The sequence below is a fragment of the Dunckerocampus dactyliophorus genome, unplaced genomic scaffold (assembly GCF_027744805.1).
Source record: "Dunckerocampus dactyliophorus isolate RoL2022-P2 unplaced genomic scaffold, RoL_Ddac_1.1 HiC_scaffold_76, whole genome shotgun sequence".
In the NCBI taxonomy this organism is placed as follows: Eukaryota; Metazoa; Chordata; class Actinopteri; order Syngnathiformes; family Syngnathidae; genus Dunckerocampus; species Dunckerocampus dactyliophorus.
Window position 1 is genome coordinate 12,501 of NW_026559912.1, and position 12,500 is coordinate 25,000.

Consider the following 12,500-nt stretch of genomic DNA (forward strand, 5'->3'; position numbering starts at 1 on the left):
ATTCAGAAACTCAGGCCGAGCTGGCTGGAGCCCAGGGGCGGCTGCAAAGTCTGTGGAGAGCCGCTGTGTCCCTGGATGAAATGAGAAAAAAGGTGAAAAAATGGCAAAGTGTCAAGGGAGAAATTCAGAAACTCAGGCCGAGCTGCCTGGAGCCCAGGGGCCGCGGGAAAGTCTGTGGAGAGCCGCTGTGTCCCTGGATGAAATGAGAAAAAGGGTGAAAAAATGGCAAAGTGTCAAGGGAAAAATTCAGAAACCCGTGCCTAGGGTCCTGGAGCCCAGGGGCGGCTGTAAAGTCTGTGGAGAGCCGCTGTGTCCCTGGATGAAATGAGAAAAAGGGTGAAAAAATGGCAAAGTGTCAAGGGAGCTAGGCAGAAACCCATGCCTAGGGTCCTGGAGCCCAGGGGCGGCTGCAAAGTCTGTGGAGAGCCGCTGTGTCCCTGGATGAAATGAGAAAAAGGGTGAAAAAATGGCAAAGTGTCAAGGGAGCTAGGCAGAAACCCATGCCTAGGGTCCTGGAGCCCAGGGGCCGCGGGAAAGTCTGTGGAGAGCCGCTGTGTCCCTGGATGAAATGAGAAAAAGGGTGAAAAAATGGCAAAGTGTCAAGGGAGAAATTCAGAAACTCAGGCCGAGCTGGCTGGAGCCCAGGGGCGGCTGCAAAGTCTGTGGAGAGCCGCTGTGTCCCTGGATGAAATGAGAAAAAAGGTGAAAAAATGGCAAAGTGTCAAGGGAGAAATTCAGAAACCCAGGCCGAGCTGCCTGGAGCCCGGGGGCGGCTGCAAAGTCTGTGGAGAGCCGCTGTGTCCCTGGATGAAATGAGAAAAAAGGTGAAAAAATGGCAAAGTGTCAAGGGAGCTAGGCAGAAACCCATGCCTAGGGTCCTGGAGCCCAGGGGCCGCGGGAAAGTCTGTGGAGAGCCGCTGTGTCCCTGGATGAAATGAGAAAAAGGGTGAAAAAATGGCAAAGTGTCAAGGGAGAAATTCAGAAACTCAGGCCGAGCTGGCTGGAGCCCAGGGGCGGCTGCAAAGTCTGTGGAGAGCCGCTGTGTCCCTGGATGAAATGAGAAAAAAGGTGAAAAAATGGCAAAGTGTCAAGGGAGAAATTCAGAAACTCAGGCCGAGCTGCCTGGAGCCCAGGGGCCGCGGGAAAGTCTGTGGAGAGCCGCTGTGTCCCTGGATGAAATGAGAAAAAGGGTGAAAAAATGGCAAAGTGTCAAGGGAAAAATTCAGAAACCCGTGCCTAGGGTCCTGGAGCCCAGGGGCGGCTGTAAAGTCTGTGGAGAGCCGCTGTGTCCCTGGATGAAATGAGAAAAAGGGTGAAAAAATGGCAAAGTGTCAAGGGAGCTAGGCAGAAACCCATGCCTAGGGTCCTGGAGCCCAGGGGCGGCTGCAAAGTCTGTGGAGAGCCGCTGTGTCCCTGGATGAAATGAGAAAAAGGGTGAAAAAATGGCAAAGTGTCAAGGGAGCTAGGCAGAAACCCATGCCTAGGGTCCTGGAGCCCAGGGGCCGCGGGAAAGTCTGTGGAGAGCCGCTGTGTCCCTGGATGAAATGAGAAAAAGGGTGAAAAAATGGCAAAGTGTCAAGGGAGAAATTCAGAAACTCAGGCCGAGCTGGCTGGAGCCCAGGGGCGGCTGCAAAGTCTGTGGAGAGCCGCTGTGTCCCTGGATGAAATGAGAAAAAAGGTGAAAAAATGGCAAAGTGTCAAGGGAGAAATTCAGAAACCCAGGCCGAGCTGCCTGGAGCCCGGGGGCGGCTGCAAAGTCTGTGGAGAGCCGCTGTGTCCCTGGATGAAATGAGAAAAAAGGTGAAAAAATGGCAAAGTGTCAAGGGAGCTAGGCAGAAACCCATGCCTAGGGTCCTGGAGCCCAGGGGCCGCGGGAAAGTCTGTGGAGAGCCGCTGTGTCCCTGGATGAAATGAGAAAAAGGGTGAAAAAATGGCAAAGTGTCAAGGGAGAAATTCAGAAACTCAGGCCGAGCTGGCTGGAGCCCAGGGGCGGCTGCAAAGTCTGTGGAGAGCCGCTGTGTCCCTGGATGAAATGAGAAAAAAGGTGAAAAAATGGCAAAGTGTCAAGGGAGAAATTCAGAAACTCAGGCCGAGCTGCCTGGAGCCCAGGGGCCGCGGGAAAGTCTGTGGAGAGCCGCTGTGTCCCTGGATGAAATGAGAAAAAGGGTGAAAAAATGGCAAAGTGTCAAGGGAAAAATTCAGAAACCCGTGCCTAGGGTCCTGGAGCCCAGGGGCGGCTGTAAAGTCTGTGGAGAGCCGCTGTGTCCCTGGATGAAATGAGAAAAAGGGTGAAAAAATGGCAAAGTGTCAAGGGAGCTAGGCAGAAACCCATGCCTAGGGTCCTGGAGCCCAGGGGCGGCTGCAAAGTCTGTGGAGAGCCGCTGTGTCCCTGGATGAAATGAGAAAAAGGGTGAAAAAATGGCAAAGTGTCAAGGGAGCTAGGCAGAAACCCATGCCTAGGGTCCTGGAGCCCAGGGGCCGCGGGAAAGTCTGTGGAGAGCCGCTGTGTCCCTGGATGAAATGAGAAAAAGGGTGAAAAAATGGCAAAGTGTCAAGGGAGAAATTCAGAAACTCAGGCCGAGCTGGCTGGAGCCCAGGGGCGGCTGCAAAGTCTGTGGAGAGCCGCTGTGTCCCTGGATGAAATGAGAAAAAAGGTGAAAAAATGGCAAAGTGTCAAGGGAGAAATTCAGAAACCCAGGCCGAGCTGCCTGGAGCCCGGGGGCGGCTGCAAAGTCTGTGGAGAGCCGCTGTGTCCCTGGATGAAATGAGAAAAAAGGTGAAAAAATGGCAAAGTGTCAAGGGAGCTAGGCAGAAACCCATGCCTAGGGTCCTGGAGCCCAGGGGCGGTTCTAAAGTCTGTGAGAGCCGCTGTGTCCCTGGATGAAATGAGAAAAAGGGTGAAAAAATGGCAAAGTGTCAAGGGAGAAATTCAGAAACTCAGGCCGAGCTGGCTGGAGCCCAGGGGCGGCTGCAAAGTCTGTGGAGAGCCGCTGTGTCCCTGGATGAAATGAGAAAAAAGGTGAAAAAATGGCAAAGTGTCAAGGGAGAAATTCAGAAACTCAGGCCGAGCTGCCTGGAGCCCAGGGGCCGCGGGAAAGTCTGTGGAGAGCCGCTGTGTCCCTGGATGAAATGAGAAAAAGGGTGAAAAAATGGCAAAGTGTCAAGGGAAAAATTCAGAAACCCGTGCCTAGGGTCCTGGAGCCCAGGGGCGGCTGTAAAGTCTGTGGAGAGCCGCTGTGTCCCTGGATGAAATGAGAAAAAGGGTGAAAAAATGGCAAAGTGTCAAGGGAGCTAGGCAGAAACCCATGCCTAGGGTCCTGGAGCCCAGGGGCGGCTGCAAAGTCTGTGGAGAGCCGCTGTGTCCCTGGATGAAATGAGAAAAAGGGTGAAAAAATGGCAAAGTGTCAAGGGAGCTAGGCAGAAACCCATGCCTAGGGTCCTGGAGCCCAGGGGCCGCGGGAAAGTCTGTGGAGAGCCGCTGTGTCCCTGGATGAAATGAGAAAAAGGGTGAAAAAATGGCAAAGTGTCAAGGGAGAAATTCAGAAACTCAGGCCGAGCTGGCTGGAGCCCAGGGGCGGCTGCAAAGTCTGTGGAGAGCCGCTGTGTCCCTGGATGAAATGAGAAAAAAGGTGAAAAAATGGCAAAGTGTCAAGGGAGAAATTCAGAAACCCAGGCCGAGCTGCCTGGAGCCCGGGGGCGGCTGCAAAGTCTGTGGAGAGCCGCTGTGTCCCTGGATGAAATGAGAAAAAAGGTGAAAAAATGGCAAAGTGTCAAGGGAGCTAGGCAGAAACCCATGCCTAGGGTCCTGGAGCCCAGGGGCGGTTCTAAAGTCTGTGAGAGCCGCTGTGTCCCTGGATGAAATGAGAAAAAGGGTGAAAAAATGGCAAAGTGTCAAGGGAGAAATTCAGAAACTCAGGCCGAGCTGGCTGGAGCCCAGGGGCGGCTGCAAAGTCTGTGGAGAGCCGCTGTGTCCCTGGATGAAATGAGAAAAAAGGTGAAAAAATGGCAAAGTGTCAAGGGAGAAATTCAGAAACTCAGGCCGAGCTGCCTGGAGCCCAGGGGCCGCGGGAAAGTCTGTGGAGAGCCGCTGTGTCCCTGGATGAAATGAGAAAAAGGGTGAAAAAATGGCAAAGTGTCAAGGGAAAAATTCAGAAACCCGTGCCTAGGGTCCTGGAGCCCAGGGGCGGCTGTAAAGTCTGTGGAGAGCCGCTGTGTCCCTGGATGAAATGAGAAAAAGGGTGAAAAAATGGCAAAGTGTCAAGGGAGCTAGGCAGAAACCCATGCCTAGGGTCCTGGAGCCCAGGGGCGGCTGCAAAGTCTGTGGAGAGCCGCTGTGTCCCTGGATGAAATGAGAAAAAGGGTGAAAAAATGGCAAAGTGTCAAGGGAGCTAGGCAGAAACCCATGCCTAGGGTCCTGGAGCCCAGGGGCCGCGGGAAAGTCTGTGGAGAGCCGCTGTGTCCCTGGATGAAATGAGAAAAAGGGTGAAAAAATGGCAAAGTGTCAAGGGAGAAATTCAGAAACTCAGGCCGAGCTGGCTGGAGCCCAGGGGCGGCTGCAAAGTCTGTGGAGAGCCGCTGTGTCCCTGGATGAAATGAGAAAAAAGGTGAAAAAATGGCAAAGTGTCAAGGGAGAAATTCAGAAACCCAGGCCGAGCTGCCTGGAGCCCGGGGGCGGCTGCAAAGTCTGTGGAGAGCCGCTGTGTCCCTGGATGAAATGAGAAAAAAGGTGAAAAAATGGCAAAGTGTCAAGGGAGCTAGGCAGAAACCCATGCCTAGGGTCCTGGAGCCCAGGGGCGGTTCTAAAGTCTGTGAGAGCCGCTGTGTCCCTGGATGAAATGAGAAAAAGGGTGAAAAAATGGCAAAGTGTCAAGGGAGAAATTCAGAAACTCAGGCCGAGCTGGCTGGAGCCCAGGGGCGGCTGCAAAGTCTGTGGAGAGCCGCTGTGTCCCTGGATGAAATGAGAAAAAAGGTGAAAAAATGGCAAAGTGTCAAGGGAGAAATTCAGAAACTCAGGCCGAGCTGCCTGGAGCCCAGGGGCCGCGGGAAAGTCTGTGGAGAGCCGCTGTGTCCCTGGATGAAATGAGAAAAAGGGTGAAAAAATGGCAAAGTGTCAAGGGAAAAATTCAGAAACCCGTGCCTAGGGTCCTGGAGCCCAGGGGCGGCTGTAAAGTCTGTGGAGAGCCGCTGTGTCCCTGGATGAAATGAGAAAAAGGGTGAAAAAATGGCAAAGTGTCAAGGGAGCTAGGCAGAAACCCATGCCTAGGGTCCTGGAGCCCAGGGGCGGCTGCAAAGTCTGTGGAGAGCCGCTGTGTCCCTGGATGAAATGAGAAAAAGGGTGAAAAAATGGCAAAGTGTCAAGGGAGCTAGGCAGAAACCCATGCCTAGGGTCCTGGAGCCCAGGGGCCGCGGGAAAGTCTGTGGAGAGCCGCTGTGTCCCTGGATGAAATGAGAAAAAGGGTGAAAAAATGGCAAAGTGTCAAGGGAGAAATTCAGAAACTCAGGCCGAGCTGGCTGGAGCCCAGGGGCGGCTGCAAAGTCTGTGGAGAGCCGCTGTGTCCCTGGATGAAATGAGAAAAAAGGTGAAAAAATGGCAAAGTGTCAAGGGAGAAATTCAGAAACCCAGGCCGAGCTGCCTGGAGCCCGGGGGCGGCTGCAAAGTCTGTGGAGAGCCGCTGTGTCCCTGGATGAAATGAGAAAAAAGGTGAAAAAATGGCAAAGTGTCAAGGGAGCTAGGCAGAAACCCATGCCTAGGGTCCTGGAGCCCAGGGGCCGCGGGAAAGTCTGTGGAGAGCCGCTGTGTCCCTGGATGAAATGAGAAAAAGGGTGAAAAAATGGCAAAGTGTCAAGGGAGAAATTCAGAAACTCAGGCCGAGCTGGCTGGAGCCCAGGGGCGGCTGCAAAGTCTGTGGAGAGCCGCTGTGTCCCTGGATGAAATGAGAAAAAAGGTGAAAAAATGGCAAAGTGTCAAGGGAGAAATTCAGAAACTCAGGCCGAGCTGCCTGGAGCCCAGGGGCCGCGGGAAAGTCTGTGGAGAGCCGCTGTGTCCCTGGATGAAATGAGAAAAAGGGTGAAAAAATGGCAAAGTGTCAAGGGAAAAATTCAGAAACCCGTGCCTAGGGTCCTGGAGCCCAGGGGCGGCTGTAAAGTCTGTGGAGAGCCGCTGTGTCCCTGGATGAAATGAGAAAAAGGGTGAAAAAATGGCAAAGTGTCAAGGGAGCTAGGCAGAAACCCATGCCTAGGGTCCTGGAGCCCAGGGGCGGCTGCAAAGTCTGTGGAGAGCCGCTGTGTCCCTGGATGAAATGAGAAAAAGGGTGAAAAAATGGCAAAGTGTCAAGGGAGCTAGGCAGAAACCCATGCCTAGGGTCCTGGAGCCCAGGGGCCGCGGGAAAGTCTGTGGAGAGCCGCTGTGTCCCTGGATGAAATGAGAAAAAGGGTGAAAAAATGGCAAAGTGTCAAGGGAGAAATTCAGAAACTCAGGCCGAGCTGGCTGGAGCCCAGGGGCGGCTGCAAAGTCTGTGGAGAGCCGCTGTGTCCCTGGATGAAATGAGAAAAAAGGTGAAAAAATGGCAAAGTGTCAAGGGAGAAATTCAGAAACCCAGGCCGAGCTGCCTGGAGCCCGGGGGCGGCTGCAAAGTCTGTGGAGAGCCGCTGTGTCCCTGGATGAAATGAGAAAAAAGGTGAAAAAATGGCAAAGTGTCAAGGGAGCTAGGCAGAAACCCATGCCTAGGGTCCTGGAGCCCAGGGGCGGTTCTAAAGTCTGTGAGAGCCGCTGTGTCCCTGGATGAAATGAGAAAAAGGGTGAAAAAATGGCAAAGTGTCAAGGGAGAAATTCAGAAACTCAGGCCGAGCTGGCTGGAGCCCAGGGGCGGCTGCAAAGTCTGTGGAGAGCCGCTGTGTCCCTGGATGAAATGAGAAAAAAGGTGAAAAAATGGCAAAGTGTCAAGGGAGAAATTCAGAAACTCAGGCCGAGCTGCCTGGAGCCCAGGGGCCGCGGGAAAGTCTGTGGAGAGCCGCTGTGTCCCTGGATGAAATGAGAAAAAGGGTGAAAAAATGGCAAAGTGTCAAGGGAAAAATTCAGAAACCCGTGCCTAGGGTCCTGGAGCCCAGGGGCGGCTGTAAAGTCTGTGGAGAGCCGCTGTGTCCCTGGATGAAATGAGAAAAAGGGTGAAAAAATGGCAAAGTGTCAAGGGAGCTAGGCAGAAACCCATGCCTAGGGTCCTGGAGCCCAGGGGCGGCTGCAAAGTCTGTGGAGAGCCGCTGTGTCCCTGGATGAAATGAGAAAAAGGGTGAAAAAATGGCAAAGTGTCAAGGGAGCTAGGCAGAAACCCATGCCTAGGGTCCTGGAGCCCAGGGGCCGCGGGAAAGTCTGTGGAGAGCCGCTGTGTCCCTGGATGAAATGAGAAAAAGGGTGAAAAAATGGCAAAGTGTCAAGGGAGAAATTCAGAAACTCAGGCCGAGCTGGCTGGAGCCCAGGGGCGGCTGCAAAGTCTGTGGAGAGCCGCTGTGTCCCTGGATGAAATGAGAAAAAAGGTGAAAAAATGGCAAAGTGTCAAGGGAGAAATTCAGAAACCCAGGCCGAGCTGCCTGGAGCCCGGGGGCGGCTGCAAAGTCTGTGGAGAGCCGCTGTGTCCCTGGATGAAATGAGAAAAAAGGTGAAAAAATGGCAAAGTGTCAAGGGAGCTAGGCAGAAACCCATGCCTAGGGTCCTGGAGCCCAGGGGCGGTTCTAAAGTCTGTGAGAGCCGCTGTGTCCCTGGATGAAATGAGAAAAAGGGTGAAAAAATGGCAAAGTGTCAAGGGAGAAATTCAGAAACTCAGGCCGAGCTGGCTGGAGCCCAGGGGCGGCTGCAAAGTCTGTGGAGAGCCGCTGTGTCCCTGGATGAAATGAGAAAAAAGGTGAAAAAATGGCAAAGTGTCAAGGGAGAAATTCAGAAACTCAGGCCGAGCTGCCTGGAGCCCAGGGGCCGCGGGAAAGTCTGTGGAGAGCCGCTGTGTCCCTGGATGAAATGAGAAAAAGGGTGAAAAAATGGCAAAGTGTCAAGGGAAAAATTCAGAAACCCGTGCCTAGGGTCCTGGAGCCCAGGGGCGGCTGTAAAGTCTGTGGAGAGCCGCTGTGTCCCTGGATGAAATGAGAAAAAGGGTGAAAAAATGGCAAAGTGTCAAGGGAGCTAGGCAGAAACCCATGCCTAGGGTCCTGGAGCCCAGGGGCGGCTGCAAAGTCTGTGGAGAGCCGCTGTGTCCCTGGATGAAATGAGAAAAAGGGTGAAAAAATGGCAAAGTGTCAAGGGAGCTAGGCAGAAACCCATGCCTAGGGTCCTGGAGCCCAGGGGCCGCGGGAAAGTCTGTGGAGAGCCGCTGTGTCCCTGGATGAAATGAGAAAAAGGGTGAAAAAATGGCAAAGTGTCAAGGGAGAAATTCAGAAACTCAGGCCGAGCTGGCTGGAGCCCAGGGGCGGCTGCAAAGTCTGTGGAGAGCCGCTGTGTCCCTGGATGAAATGAGAAAAAAGGTGAAAAAATGGCAAAGTGTCAAGGGAGAAATTCAGAAACCCAGGCCGAGCTGCCTGGAGCCCGGGGGCGGCTGCAAAGTCTGTGGAGAGCCGCTGTGTCCCTGGATGAAATGAGAAAAAAGGTGAAAAAATGGCAAAGTGTCAAGGGAGAAATTCAGAAACCCAGGCCGAGCTTCCTGGAGCCCGGGGGCGCCTGCAAAGTCTGTGGAGAGCCGCTGTGTCCCTGGATGAAATGAGAAAAAGGGTGGAAAAATGGCAAAGTGTCAAGGGAGCTAGGCAGAAACCCATGCCTAGGGTCCTGGAGCCCAGGGGCGGTTCTAAAGTCTGTGAGAGCCGCTGTGTCCCTGGATGAAATGAGAAAAAGGGTGAAAAAGTAACAAAGTGTCAAGGGAGAAATTCAGAAACCCAGGCCGAGCTGCCTGGAGCCTCAAAGCGGATAGAAATAGCGTGGAGAGCCGCTGTTAAGCCAGACGCCCTCTGGCGGACACAGGCAGGAGTTGCAGTAAATGCATTGAAGTCAATGGGCGAGAGTACCCAATGCGCCAAAAAAGTGCTGAAAATATGACAAAGTGTCAAATGAATGGGAGTCAATGGGCGAGAGTACCCAATGCGCCAAAAAAGTGCTGAAAATATGACAAAGTGTCAAATGAATGGGAGTCAATGGGCGAGAGTACCCAATGCACAAAAAAAGTGCTGAAAAAGTCCACACGAGCCTAGTCAGAAATGCAGGCCGAGGCGGCTAAAGCCCCAAAGCGGCTATAAAAAGCGTGGAGAGCCGCTGTCGCCCCGGAGGAACGGAGAAAAAGTGCTGAAAAAAGGCCTAAATCCTAACGGACCTAGGCGGAAGTGCAGGCGAGGCGGCAGGAGTCTGAAAACCGCTATAAAAAGCGTGGAGAGCCGCTGTCGCCCCGGAGAAACGGAGAAAAAGTGCTGAAAAAAGGCCTAAATCCTAACGGACCTAGGCGGAAGTGCAGGCGAGGCGGCAGGAGTCTGAAAACGGCTATAAAATGCGTGGAGAGCCGCTGTCGCCCCGGAGAAACGGAGAAAAAGTGCTGAAAAAAGGCCTAAATCCTAACGGACCGAGGCGGAAGTGCAGGCGAGGCGGCAGGAGTCTGAAAACGGCTATAAAATGCGTGGAGAGCCGCTGTCGCCCCGGAGGAACGGAGAAAAAGTGCTGAAAAAAGGCCTAAATCCTAACGGACCGAGGCGGAAGTGCAGGCGAGGCGGCAGGAGTCTGAAAACGGCTATAAAATGCGTGGAGAGCCGCTGTCGCCCCGGAGGAACGGAGAAAAAGTGCTGAAAAAAGGCCTAAATCCTAACGGACCGAGGCGGAAGTGCAGGCGAGGCGGCAGGAGTCTGAAAACGGCTATAAAATGCGTGGAGAGCCGCTGTCGCCTCGGAGGAACGGAGAAAAAGTGCTGAAAAAAGGCCTAAATCCTAACGGACCGAGGCGGAAGTGCAGGCGAGGCGGCAGGAGTCTGAAAACGGCTATAAAATGCGTGGAGAGCCGCTGTCGCCCCGGAGGAACGGAGAAAAAGTGCTGAAAAAAGGCCTAAATCCTAACGGACCGAGGCGGAAGTGCAGGCGAGGCGGCAGGAGTCTGAAAGCGGCTATAAAACGCGTGGAGAGCCGCTCGGATGATTTTTCAAAGTGTCAAATGAATGGGAGTGAATGGGGCAGAGTACCCAATGTGTAAAAAAAGTGCTGAAAAAACGACAAAGTCCACACGAGCCTAGTCAGAAATGCAGTCCGAGGCGGCTGGAGCCCCAAAGCGGCTATAAAACGCGTGGAGAGCCGCTCGGATGATTTTTCAAAGTGTCAAATGAATGGGAGTGAATGGGGCAGAGTACCCAATGTGTAAAAAAAGTGCTGAAAAAACGACAAAGTCCACACGAGCCTAGTCAGAAATGCAGTCCGAGGCGGCTGGAGCCCCAAAGCGGCTATAAAACGCGTGGAGAGCCGCTCGGATGATTTTTCAAAGTGTGAAATGAATGGGAGTGAATGGGGCGGAGTACCCAATGCGCGAAAAAAGTGCTGAAAAAACGACAAAGTCCACACGAGCCTAGTCAGAAATGCAGTCCGAGGCGGCTGGAGCCCCAAAGCGGCTATAAAACGCGTGGAGAGCCGCTCGGATGATTTTTCAAAGTGTGAAATGAATGGGAGTGAATGGGGCGGAGTACCCAATGCGCGAAAAAAGTGCTGAAAAAACGACAAAGTCCACACGAGCCTAGTCAGAAATGAAGGCCGAGGCGGCTGGAGCCCCAAAGCGGCTATAAAATGCGTGGAGAGCCGCTCGGATGATTTTTCTAAGTGTGAAATGAATGGGAGTGAATGGGGCGGAGTACCCAATGCGCGAAAAAAGTGCTGAAAAAACGACAAAGTGTCAAATGAATGGGAGTGAATGGGCGGAGTACCCAATGCGTGAAAAAAGGTCTGGAAAAACGACAAAGTGTCAAATGAATGGGAGTCAATGGGCGGAGTACCCAATGCGCGAAAAAAGTGCTGAAAAAATGACAAAGTGTCAAATGAATGGGAGTCAATGAGTGTTTTGGTCGACCAGGAAAAAACGCGTTTACGGGAGAGGGTAAATCAGCCGAGAGGGGGGGGGGGGGGTATACTTTACCCTCTCCCGTAAATGCCATTTTTCCTGGTTGACCAAAACACCTCCAGCACGATTTCGGAAACCCAGTTTTTAGAAACACTGACCTCCAGGGGAAGTACCGAGAAAAGCACACTTTTGAATCCGCTTTTGACGCACTGAAACACGGACGTGAGCTGGGGCTGTGCCGCTCTTGGAAAACCCCTGGAGGTTATTTTCTAAAACGGGTTTCCGCGTCCCCCTGGGCGCCCGTGTTGGGCCGCGCAAGGCGGTCCGGGCTGCCCACCCCATCTGAGTGCCCCGTTGGGCCGCGTGCATGGCAGGCATCCAAGGAAGGCTGATGAGCAGCGGTGATGATGATGATGAGACACCAGCTGCAATTTTGACAAAGTGTCACCTCTCAAGCATTTCCAAGCGTGACACAAACAAAAGGGAACGGGAACTTTGATATGAGTGACTTGTGCTTCTTTTTCTCTAAGTGTCACTCCACAGCTGGCACCCAGGCTGTGTGACGCAGGTGTCCGACGAGGAGCGCCCGCGATGGGCCGCGTCAGGCGGCCCGGGCCGCGCTATCACCTCCGGATGACAACATCCAAAGGAGCACGTTGGTGCTTGCTGGGAGTTTGCGCACGCGATAGGCGACGCCTGGCGGCCCTGGCCGCGCCTCGCCAGCGGGTAATGACGACCGCGAGCGCCATGCTGCGCCGATGGAGCTGTCCGAGGAGCGAGAGCGCCCGCCATGGGCGGCATCCGGCGGCCCCTGGCCGTGCTTCGTCTGCGGGTCGCTCTCCACCTCCGGGTGGCCAATCCGAGGTGTCCGCAAAGTGTGTGCGCTCGCCATGGGCGGCATCCGGCGGCCTCTGGCCGTGCTTCGTCTGCGGGTGCACACTCGGAGCGAGGCTCCTGCTCGCTCCGGCGCGGTAGCTTTGTCCGCGCTCCACCTCCGGGTGGCGAATCCCAAAAAGCAGCACTTTGGTGCTACGAAGGTGTCAGAAGAGTGTGTGCGCCCGCCATGGGCGGCATCCGGCGGCCTCTGGCCGTGCTTCGTCTGCGGGTGCACACTAGGCGCGGTGGCTTTGTCCGCGCTCCACCTCCGGGTGGCGAATCCCAAAAAGCAGCACTTGGGTGCTTCGTAGGTGTCAGAAAAGTGTGTGCGCCCGCCATGGGCGGCATCCGGCGGCCTCTGGCCGTGCTTCGTCTGCGGGCGCACACTCGGAGCGAGGCTGCTGCTCGCTCCGGCGCGGTGGCTGGGTCCGCGCTCCACCTCCGGGTGGCGGAAGGAATCGAAAAGGAGCACTTTGCTGCTTCGCAGGTGTCAGAGGAGTGGGAGCGCCCGCCATGGGCGGCATCCGGCGGCCCCTGGCCGTGCTTCGTCTGCGGGTCGCTCTCCACCTCC